The sequence below is a fragment of the Gnatocerus cornutus genome, chromosome 9, assembly GCF_029298725.1.
Source record: "Gnatocerus cornutus isolate USDA-ARS CGAHR chromosome 9, icGnaCorn1.1, whole genome shotgun sequence".
Taxonomy (NCBI): Eukaryota; Metazoa; Arthropoda; class Insecta; order Coleoptera; family Tenebrionidae; genus Gnatocerus; species Gnatocerus cornutus.
The window spans coordinates 1,821,549-1,832,779 of NC_142241.1; the positions used below are offsets into that span (position 1 = coordinate 1,821,549).

Below are 11,231 nucleotides of genomic sequence, written 5' to 3' on the forward strand. Positions count from 1 at the left end.
AAAGTTCTGAAATCTCCACATTTCACTGTTTTAGCATGAAAACTACCAAAGTTACGAAATTTAATAGAAAGTGGTGGAAATTTTTGGTAGATTTCAAAACAAAGTTTTCTAAAAACTCTACCACTTGGTGAAAAATTTTGGAATTTAGCACAGCTATTAAACAAGCCGAAAGTAATATAACTTTCAAATTTCACAGTTTTGGCTTGAAATCTGTCCAAGTTGAAAGAAAATGGTTAAAATGTTTTATTCATTAAAAAATAAATTCATCTAAAAATGCTATTTTTTGCTCTAAAATTTAGCAATTTGAAACATTTGGTAAGCAAGCCGTAAGTAGTAAAATCTTCAAATTTTACTATTTTACCACAAAAACTGTTAAAATTACGAAATTTAATAGAAAATATTGGAAATTTTTGGTTCATTTCAAAATGAAAAATGTCTAAAAATTGTGTTTTTTGATTTGAAATTTTGGAATTTAGCATTGTTGATAGACAAGTTAAAGGTAGAAAAAACCACCCAATTTTACTGTTTTAGAATGAAAGCTGCCAAAGTTACGAAATTTAATAACACGTGATGGAAACTTTTTTCGCCTTTAAAATAAAAATTCGTTAAAATTGAGTTTCTTTTGTCTAAAATGATGAAATTTAGCACAGTGAGTAAACCAACCAAAAGTAGTAAAACCTCAAAATTTCAGAGTTTTTGCATGAAAACTGTCACAGTTACAAAATTAATAGAAGTGGTCGAAATTTTTAGTTCACTTCGTAATAAAAATTTCTAAAAATTCTGTTTCTTGGTCTAAAATTTTGAAATTTAGCAGAGTTGGTTAACCAACCGAAGGGACTGAACCCTTCAAATTTTACTATTTTACCACAAAAACTGTCAAAGTTACGAAATTGAATAGAAAATATTGGACATTTTTAGTTCATTTCAAAATAAAGATGTGTAAAAATTGTGTTTCTTGCTCTAAAATTTTGTTATTAAGCAATGTTGGTAAACAAGTTAAAACTAGTAAAACCACCTAATTATACTGTTTTAGAATAAAAACTGCCACAGTTACAGAATTTAACAGAAAGTTTTGAATTTCTTTGATTGGTTTTTTTATCTAAAATTTTGAAATTTAACTTAGTTGTTAAACAAGCTAAAAGAAGTAACGCCTCCAAATTTCACCGTTTTAGCATACAATTTGTCAAAATTGCAAATAATTTAATATAAACTTGTCAAAATCGTTGGTTTGTCACAAAAAAATTCTAAAAATTCTAGTTTTTGTTTAAAAAAATTGGAATTTAGCACTGTTGGTGAGCAAGTTAAAAGTAAAAAAACATCCAATTTCAAAGTTTCAGAATAAAAACTGGCAAAATTACGGAATTTATTAGAAAGTGGTGGAAATTTTTGGTAGATTTCAAAATAAAAGTTTTCTAAAAACTCTACTTCTTGGTAAAAAATTTTGGAATTTAGCACAGTTGTTAAACAAGCCGAAAGTAATATAACTTCCAAATTTTACAGTTTTGGCTTGAAATCTGTCCAAGTTGAAAAAAATGGTTAAAATGTTTAATTCATTAAAAAATAAATTCATCTAAAAATGCTATTTCTTGCTCTAAAATTTAGCAATTTGAAACATTTGGTAAACAAGTCGTAATTAAAAAAATCTTCCAATTTTACTATTTTACCACAAAAACTGTCAAAGTTACGAAATTAAATAGAAAATATTGGACATTTTTGGTTCATTTCAAAATGAAAATGTCTAAAAATTGTATTTTTTGATTTAAAATTTTGGAATTTAGCACTGTTGGTAAACAAGTTAAAGGTAGAAAATCCACCCAATTTCACTGTTTTAGAATGAAAACTGCGAAAGTTACAAAATTTGATAACACGTGATGGAAACTTTTTTCGCCTTTAAAATAAAAATTCGTTAAAATTAAGTTTCTTTTGTCTAAAATGTTGAAATTTAGCACAGTTAGTAAACCAACCAAAAGTAGTAAAACCTCAAAATTTTAGAGTTTTAGCATGAAAACTGCCACAGTAACAAATTTAATAGAAGTGGTCGAAATTTTTAGTTCAATTCGTAATAAAATTTTCTAAAAATTCTGTTTCTTGGTCTAAAATTAATAAAAATGTCTAAGAATTGTGTTCCTTGCTCTAAAATTTATTTTGTTATCAAAGGCTGTTGATAAACAAATTAAAACTAGTAAAACCACCCAGTTAAACTGTTTTAGAATAAAAACTGCCAAAGTTACAGAATTTAATAGAAAGTTTTGAATTTCTTTGATTGGTTTTTTATCTAAAATTTTGAAATTTAGAGTAGTTGGTAAACAAGCCAAGAGTAGTAACGCCTCCAAATTTCACCGTTTTAGCATAAAAACTGTCAAAGATATAAATAATTTGATATAAACTTGTCAAAATCGTTGGTTCATGTCACAAAAAAATTCTCTAAAAATTCTAGTTCTTGTTTAAAAATTTTGGAATTTAGCACTGTTGGTGAACAAGTTAAAAGTAGTAAAACTACTCAATTTCAAAGTTTCATAATAAAAACTGGCAAAGTTACGGAATTTATTAGAAAGTGGTGGACATTTTTGGTTGTCTTTCAACATAAAAATTTCTAAAAATTCAGTTATTTTGCTTTGAAATTTTGGAATTCAGCAAAGTTGATAAACAAGTCAATAGTAGTGAATTCTCCACATTTCACTGTTTTAGCATAGAAACTACCAAAGATACAAAATTTAATAGAAGTCGTGGAAATTTTTGATAGATTTCAAAACAAAAGTTTTCTAAAAACTCTACTTCTTGGTGAAAAATTTTGGAATTTAGCACAGTTGTTAAACAAGCCGAAAGTAATATAACTTCCAAATTTCACAGTTTTGGCTTGAAATCTGTCCAAGTTGAAAGAAAATGATTAAAATTTTTGGATCATTCCAAAATATTTTTTTCTGAAAATGCTATTTCTTGCTCTAAAATTTAAATTATTAAAATATCTTAAATTTAAAACATTTGTAAACAAGCCGTAAGTAGTAAAATCTTTAAATTTTACTATTTTACCACAAAAACTGTCAAAATTACGAAATTTAATAGAAAATATTGGAAATTTTTGCTTCATTTCACAATGAAAATGTCTAAAAATTGTATTTCTTGATTTTAAATTTTGGAATTTAGCCCTGTTGGTAGACAAGTTAAAGGTAGAAAATCCACCCAATTTTACTGTTTTAGAATGAAAACTGCCAAAGTTACAGAATTTAATAGGAAGTTATGAATTTCTTTGATTGGTTTTTTACCTAAATTTTTGGAATTTAGAGTAGTTGGTAAACAAGCCAAAAGTAGTAACGCTTCCAAATTTTACAGTTTTAGCAAGTAAACTGTCAAAATCTAACAACAAATTTAATAGAAAATGGTAAATAATTTTGATTTAACGAATGGTCCAGTATGAATAAAAATGCCACTGATTTTCTTAGAAAAACACTTACAATTTGTAGATATAAGTATGGATAAACAGTAACACATTGTTGATATTACATCATCACCACTCTTATCATCAATCATGTCACTATTAAAACAAATTAATTATAAGTTAAGTACCCTGAAGGAGTACCTATATAAAGAGTACCAAAATCGACACGAGTCAAATATAAGATGAAAGTACTAGTGATTGCAAGTCTATTTGCCCTGGCAACGGCGGCTCCTCAAGTAAAATAAAATAAAATAAAAAACAAATTTTTGGTAACTTTTCTTACAGGTCAGCCAACTCAGCTATCGAAACTTATACAAGCAACCCATAGTTTCTGTGGGTCATAATCATAACACAAGAATTATTGGGGGTCAGGAAGCCGAACCCAACAGCATCCCTTGGCAAGTTTTTCTTGAAATATACAACACTACAACTGGATGGTACTGTGGAGGGTCTCTCATTTCGGCAAACTATGTTGTTACAGCTGCGCATTGTGCTGTTGAGTAAGTTCAGTTTAGTTTAGAGTTCAAAAATTCAATTTTTCGAATTTGCCGCTTTAATTGGTCCATTAGAGTACTCAATTTGGAGTCGATTGTACAATATGTTTCTAGCATCATGGGTGGCTATGAAATGTCAAAGAAATGTGCCGCTCATTACAAATGTGGGTTTCGATTTGTCAACTGACATTTGCAATTAACCTCAAACATGGAGCAAAGTAAGTTTTGAGAAATAGACTGTTCTAGTTGTGGTTTAAAACATAAAAGTCAAAAATTTGGACACAAAACCGTAACTAAAACGTCATTGAAATAAGTAACATTATAAATAATTTTCCTGATAGTTATATTCACTATGAAAACAAAGCGGCACAATAGTGTACGACAGGAATTCCAAAGTCACGCTTGATGCTATCTATAAGAGAACTCAAAATTGGAAATTTTGTTTTTAAAGAGTTGGCAGAACTAATTAGTCTGGCTGTCACTCGTTTCCTGTCAAGTGCTTGGTCAATTTTGATTTTACGATTGTGAGGTTAGATTACGACGTTAGGTGAAACTCAATAAATGTCAAATTTTAAATTGAATTTGAAAATCAAGTGGCAAGTCGTGGTTACAAAACCATTGCCAATCGTGTAAAACGAAAAGTCTTAGAATTGGAAAATTTAAATTTTTTATTAAAAAAAGGGTACAAATTCGAAAAAATAGTATAAGTTCTTCCGTTTGTTTAGACACATTTCATTAAATTCTCCCTTGAAACTTCTTGATTCATTTTTTTTTAATCTTGCGATTATGTGAAATTTAGATTTTCTGCATGTCGTTTTTTTTATTTTGAGAATTTTTGGATTCTTCGAAAACTTTGTTTTTCGACGTTTTCTCGTACTCTTATAAGCAAATAAATATGTTCTCATTAAATCCTTCAAATTGATTTTACATTTTTTTCCAAATTTCTAGATGTATTTCAATTTTCGATCTTTGTAAATTTCCTTACGTTCTACATTTTTTATATTTATTTTAAATTCTCTAAAATTTCCGTAGATTCCATGTTTTCTTCTAGATTCTTCTTATAAAAAATTGATTTTTAATATCTTTGATTTTTAGACCGTTGCTTATTTATCTTCAGATTCATTGTAAATTCTCTCAAGATTGCATATGTGTGTAAATAACTTTACAATGATTGCATGATTGCCTTTAAATGTTTGGGTTTTCTGAATCTTATTTTCACTACTTAAAACTTAAAACTTCACTACGAGTTTTTAAAATATTTTCTGGATTCTATTTTTAATCTCCCCATTTCAGTGATCCTGTCTAGATTGTTTCTATATGCTATTTAACCTCTTCTTATTTACTAGATTTTCTCCCAATTTTCTTTATTTTTCTACAATTTTTCTAAATTTTTGGCTTTCCTTAGTTAGATTTTATAAATTAACTTCAAATTCTCTCTATACAGTAGTTTCCTCTTCCGAACTTTTAGATTAGTTCTCATTCTCCTTTGATATTCTAGGTTTCCTAAGATTCTGTTTTTCTGGATTTTCTCGATTTTCTTTTTCTTGTTATTCTTGATTTTTGTAAATTCAAATTGTTAAGATTTTCTTTTTCTTGTGTTCATTGATTTCTGTAAATTCGAATTGTTAAGATTTTTCTCTTAAGATTGTATATAAAATCCATTTTTATGTTAGACTTTTTTTGTCGATTATTTTTGAATTATCATAAAATTAAGATTTTGGTTACATTTTTTCTAACCAATGGTTAAATTCCCTTTAAATTCTTCTTTAATCCTCTTGAATCTCTGCAAATTATTTCTTGAATTCTCCAAATTCTCTATAGTTCTACAGGAAATCCCAAACATTCTATAAAATTTGCATTAAACTGTCAAGAAAGCTTTTAAGAATTTCAAAATTATGCCACAGCTCTTTTTGATTAATTTAGATAAGTTGTGTTTTAATTCTTCATAAATGCTCTAGATTTTTTAGATTCTTCTTGGTTTTTCTAGATTTTATCTTAATTCTTCTTAGAGCTTCATGTTTCTCTGCAAATTATTCCTTAAATTTTCTTAATTCTCTTTGGATTCTTCTTTAAATTTCAAGATTTTCCAGATATTCTTCATAGATTTTGTGGTAAAATTTCTTAAGATGGTCCTAAATTCTCCTTAAAAATTCTTAGTTTACATTTAGATTTTGCTAAATTCTCTTGGAATACTTTTGTATTCAGTTAATTCGTATAAGATTTTGCCTTGAATTTCCCAAATTCTCTCTAAAACTCTACGGAAATTTTAAGGGATCCAAAAATCTTGTAAAGAATTTCTTAATAATCCTTAGAGAATCTGCCTTAAATTATTTGATAAAAAATCTTTAATTATCCGTGAAAAATGTCGAATCTATCGAAATTCTTCTAAGACTCTGCAAAAAATTGTGAAAAAGTCTCTTAGAATTTTCTCAATTCTTTCAGATTAACTTTAGATTCTCTTATACAGGGTGATTTTTTAAAAACGGCAGGCGTTGTAAATTTTTTACTTATAAACCGATTTCAAAAATTTTAAAAACAAATTGTTAATTTACGATACACAGATAATTTTAGAATTTTTCAAAATGTCTTTGTATTTTTTGGGCGATATTCAACTTTCTTATTTTAAATTGGCACCCATATATTTTTTTCATAATTTGGGAGATATTAATTTTCTTGATTCAGAAATGTGTAGTATGTTAAAAAATAAATAAAAAATATTTAAAAAAAAAATATCAAAAATGAAAAAATTTAGGCAAAATTTTGAAACAAGTACTATAAAAAAAATCGAACTAATCAAGATTTGCATAGTTTTTTTTATTTGTCGATTATCTTAGCAGTTTTAACGCCAAAAGAATGAAAATTAGAAGTAAAACTACTTTTTACAAGCGTATGATTGTTACCAAATTGCAAAACTTTTAAAGAAAAACGAAAAATTTTAAAAATATTCAATTAGAATTTCAAAATTTCTAATTAATTACGTAGTTTTAATAACCTTAATGCCTAGAACAATAATATTTGCAAATATTTCTACCCTCGATGCGCTTGCAAACTTCACCAAAGCACACAGAATTTTAGCTGTAAAAAAAGGATTTTAGAAAATTTTATTTGTCAAGCTATAATCTGATGTATAATTTGACTTTTTTAGTAATTTTAACGTCACGAGAATGCAATTTCGCAGTTTTACTACCTTTGACACCTTTGTTGCCTGTAGCAAAGTACAAAATTGTAAAGCAAAAAGAAAGAACTTAAAAAATATTTACTTTAAGGATGAAGCCAAAATTCAAAAATTTGCAAGTAATTGCTTATGGCTGATAATCTTTATGCTAGAACAATGAAATTTAAAACTGTTTTTACTTTCAAACTTCACCAATGTACAATGTTTTACACCAAGAAAGAGATTTTAGAAAAGTATTTTTAGCGCTATGAATCAAAATTTCCATAGTTTTCTGTATAATTCGACCAAATTATTAATTTTAAAACCACGAGCATGATATTTCGTTCTTTTGCTAATTATTCTGACACGTTTATTGACAATTTTCAAAATTTTTGAAAAAAAAGAATTTTTTTGCGTTAATGCAGTGACTTGAAATCGACCCGATACTCGATACATACAGGGTGATTTTTTTAAAACGGCAGGCGTTGTAGAATTTTTATTTGTTACCCGATTTCAAAAATTTAAAAAACAAATTAAATGGTTTTTAATTTACTATAAACTGATGATTTTAAAATTTTTCTAAATGCCTTAGTATCTTTTGGGCGATACTCAACTTTCTTATTTTAAATTGAAACCTATATTTTTTTTTTCATAATTTGATAGATTTTAATTTTCTTGATTCAGAAATGTGTAATATGTTCTACTTTTAACCAAAAATATTTTAAAAAAGAATTTCAAAGTTGAAAAAAATAAGCAATAAAAGTTAATAAAATCTAGGTGTATGGTGTCAAATAAAAGAATGCCGTTATTGTAATGTCAAAAAGCAGCAAATAACAGAAAAGATTGGCAATCTTTTTTGAAATTATTGATAACAAAAGACAATGATAATTACAAATGAGAAAAAACATCTACCTAATTTAATTAAAATACTGTTGAAACGCCATCCCGATTTTTTCATTGCACAATTGACACAATGAATTTAGATTTTCTAGAATCTCCATAGATCTTCTAGATTTTCATTTTTTTAAAGATTTTATGTTGATTTTCCGCAGATTGTGGATTGGATTCTGAGATTTTATTAATTCTCTTTTGGTTCTTTTTGGCCCTCTAGACATTTTCTTTGATTCTGTGATAGATTTTCTTGATTCGATTCATTTGTTATTATTTTGTTTTATTACGTTGTTATAAATTCTGTTTGAGTAATTTATAGACGTCTTAATTTTCTACATTTTTTTAGATTCTGTTTATAGTCTCTAGTAAATCTGGGAACATCGAGTATAAAAAATCGATGTTGAGCTCAATTTCAACAAGAGCACAATTACATCGATCTCGAATACATCGATTTTGAAAAATAGTAAATAAAAAACTCAATATAGCATAGTTTATTGTGAAAAACAAAAATAAATAAAATTCTTAATAAGCAAATACGAGAAAAAAACAAAAATAAATAAAAACCTTAAGTAATAAACAAAATATTAAGTAAATATGTTATGAAAAAACACACTAAAATCAAGAGTGTAAAATAAAATACATACATCGAAACCGCAATTATCGATTTTTAATGATACATCGAAAATAAAAGTATATGTATTAAAAATCGATGTTTTTTGGCAAAATCGATATAAAAGTCCCAGATTTAGTCTCTCGACTTTTGTTTAGACACATTTTTTAGATTTTCTTTAAAAATTTTCAAAATTTTTTTTAGGTTTTCTCTAGTTTTTTGTTTCCCTAAATCTTTAAATTTTGTCGATTTAAATTGGAATTTCCAGAAATTCTCTTTCGGACTTTTATTTTAGTCTTCTTAGATCCTCTCTAACATTCCGTTAAGATGATTTTTAATTTTTTTCTAGTCTCTCTAATTCCTTTTAGATTTGATAGATTATCTCTTATAAATAAGCAATAAGCAAACTTGCCAAACTTATCTTATTCTGTTTTCCAGTGGCATCCAAGTCTACGTCCACTTAGGCACCCACACGCCCCTCATAGCAGAAACTAACCAAGTACAAATAATCAGCACCGCCATCAAAATCCACGAAGAATACGACAGCAAAACCATCGAAAACGACATCGCCATCATTGGTCTTCCCAACGGCGTCGAGCTCTCCACCATCATCCAGCCAGTCAAGTTACCTCCAGGTCTTCCACCAGATTATTCCGACCAGAGTGCTAGAGCTAGTGGCTGGGGTTTCACCAGTGCTGACGCACGCTTCATTTCCGACGTCCTCTTCTACGTGGATTTGATAGTGATGAAGAACAAACAATGCGAAGAATTCTTTGGGTTTCTTCCAACCTCTGTGCTGTGTACTTTTGGAGATGCGAACTCTGGCACTTGTAATGGTGACTCTGGGGGTCCGTTGGTGCTTGATGGTACTCTCATTGGGATTAGTTCGTTTGAGGCCAAAGGGTGTCCGGGAGGGTCGCCTTCGGGGTTCACCAGGGTTTCAAGCTTTGTTCTTTGGTTGGCTGACCATACTGATGTTGATGTTAATTCTCTAGGTACTTTCTAATTGGTTAATAAAAAGAAGCAAGAATTTGGTCTTTGGTTCTACTTTTTGTCGTTTTGAATTTCTAAAGATTTTCTAAAAAACATTAAATAAGTGAAGAACGCCTTTCAAAACAATCTAAAGGATTCAATCCAATGTATGCAAAGAATAGATGAAATTTTCTTAATCACTAAAAATCTCTGAAGAACTAGAACTCTCTTTACAATCATGTTCTTGTTGATAAGAAGGTAATCTCTTATCTAAAATAATCTAAAATGCAATGCAAATTCTTTATAGATTTTGTGGTATAATTTAATTCTTCTTAAAATTTTTTAATTTTGCTACAGGTTTTGCTAAATTCTGTTTAAATACTTTTTAGATCTTATTAATTCGTTTGAAGTTTGCCTTGAGTTCGATAAATTCTCTCTACAGCTTTACAGGAATTCTAAATGATCTCAAACTTTATTCTTTAAAGGATTTACATAGAATTCCAAGAGCATGTAAGCTATCTCACATTTTCTTTTAGGCCTGTTTAAAAAACCTCTCAAAAATCTTTAAAACAATTCTAAAAAATATCTTTAAAATCGTTTTCTTTTTTTTAAATTGCAATTAATTTTCGAGAAACAATAAAAAAATCTCTAAGAAATTTGTAATGAAGTTCTAAAGAATCTATCTTGAATTATTTGATAAAACTTCATAGTATTACCTACTTCTAGAATAATTTTAAATTTTCTCTTATCTAAATCTAGAACATCAAAGTCCTCTTTAAATTAGATCTGTTCTAATTCTCTGTAGATACTCTGATTTTCTTGATTCTTCTTGTTTTGCCTAGAATTGATCTTGATTTTTTCTAGATTGTGCTTAAATGCTTTTTGAATTTTTCATAAATCCTCTTGGTTCTCTGCAAATTATCCCTTAAATTCTCTTTAAATTCTTCTTCAAATTTTTAGCTCTCCTGGTATTCTTCATAGATTCTGTGGTAGAATTTCTTAGGATGGTTCAATTCTCCCTGAAATTTTTTAATTTACATTTAGATTTTGCTAAATTCTCTGGGAATATTTTTGAACTCAGTTAATTGGTTTAAGATTTTGCCTTGAATTTCCCAAATTCTCTCTAAAGCTATTCAGAAATTTTAAAGGATCCAGAAATCGTGTAAAAAATTTCTAAATAATTCTTAGAGAATCTTCTTAAATTATTTGATAAAAAATCTTTAATTATCCGTGAAGAATTTTCTACGAATCTTGCAAAATTCTCCTCAGAATCTGCAAAGAATTGTTTAGAAAACTCTTAAGAATTTCTAAACGAGTCCCTAATTCTTTTAGATAGATTTAAGATTCTATTTGATTTGTGTAGATCATCTAGATTATGATGACAACATTGCTATCGAAACGCGCGTCAGCATTTTTTGTTAAAATTTGGTGTTTGGGAAAAAATTGTAATTTTGATCATTTTTGTCAATATCAAGAATTGATCCAATAAATTTTCTTCAATTGGAAACACTCAAACACTCCACTGTGCTTGCGGCAAAAGACCAAATGGTCAAAGATGCAATAAAATGCAATTATTCCGTTGTCCTATATAGGATAGACTGTTTAAATGCAATGTAATGCCAGTTATTAATTGAGGTCTACTTCAAGAGTCAAAAGCGAATTTTTTGTTAGCAA

At 27.9% G+C, this 11,231-nt stretch overlaps 1 pseudogene across 1 annotated transcript; it reads left to right on the forward strand.

Annotated features, from left to right (window-relative positions):
- Positions 1-3,618: 3,618 nt before the first annotated feature.
- Positions 3,619-9,591, forward strand: LOC148167711 (brachyurin pseudogene; annotated as a pseudogene). Its single transcript, XR_015770773.1, has 3 exons — positions 3,619-3,672; positions 3,722-3,936; positions 9,024-9,591. The product of XR_015770773.1 is annotated as a brachyurin pseudogene (transcript).
- The last annotated feature ends 1,640 nt before the right edge of the window (positions 9,592-11,231 follow it).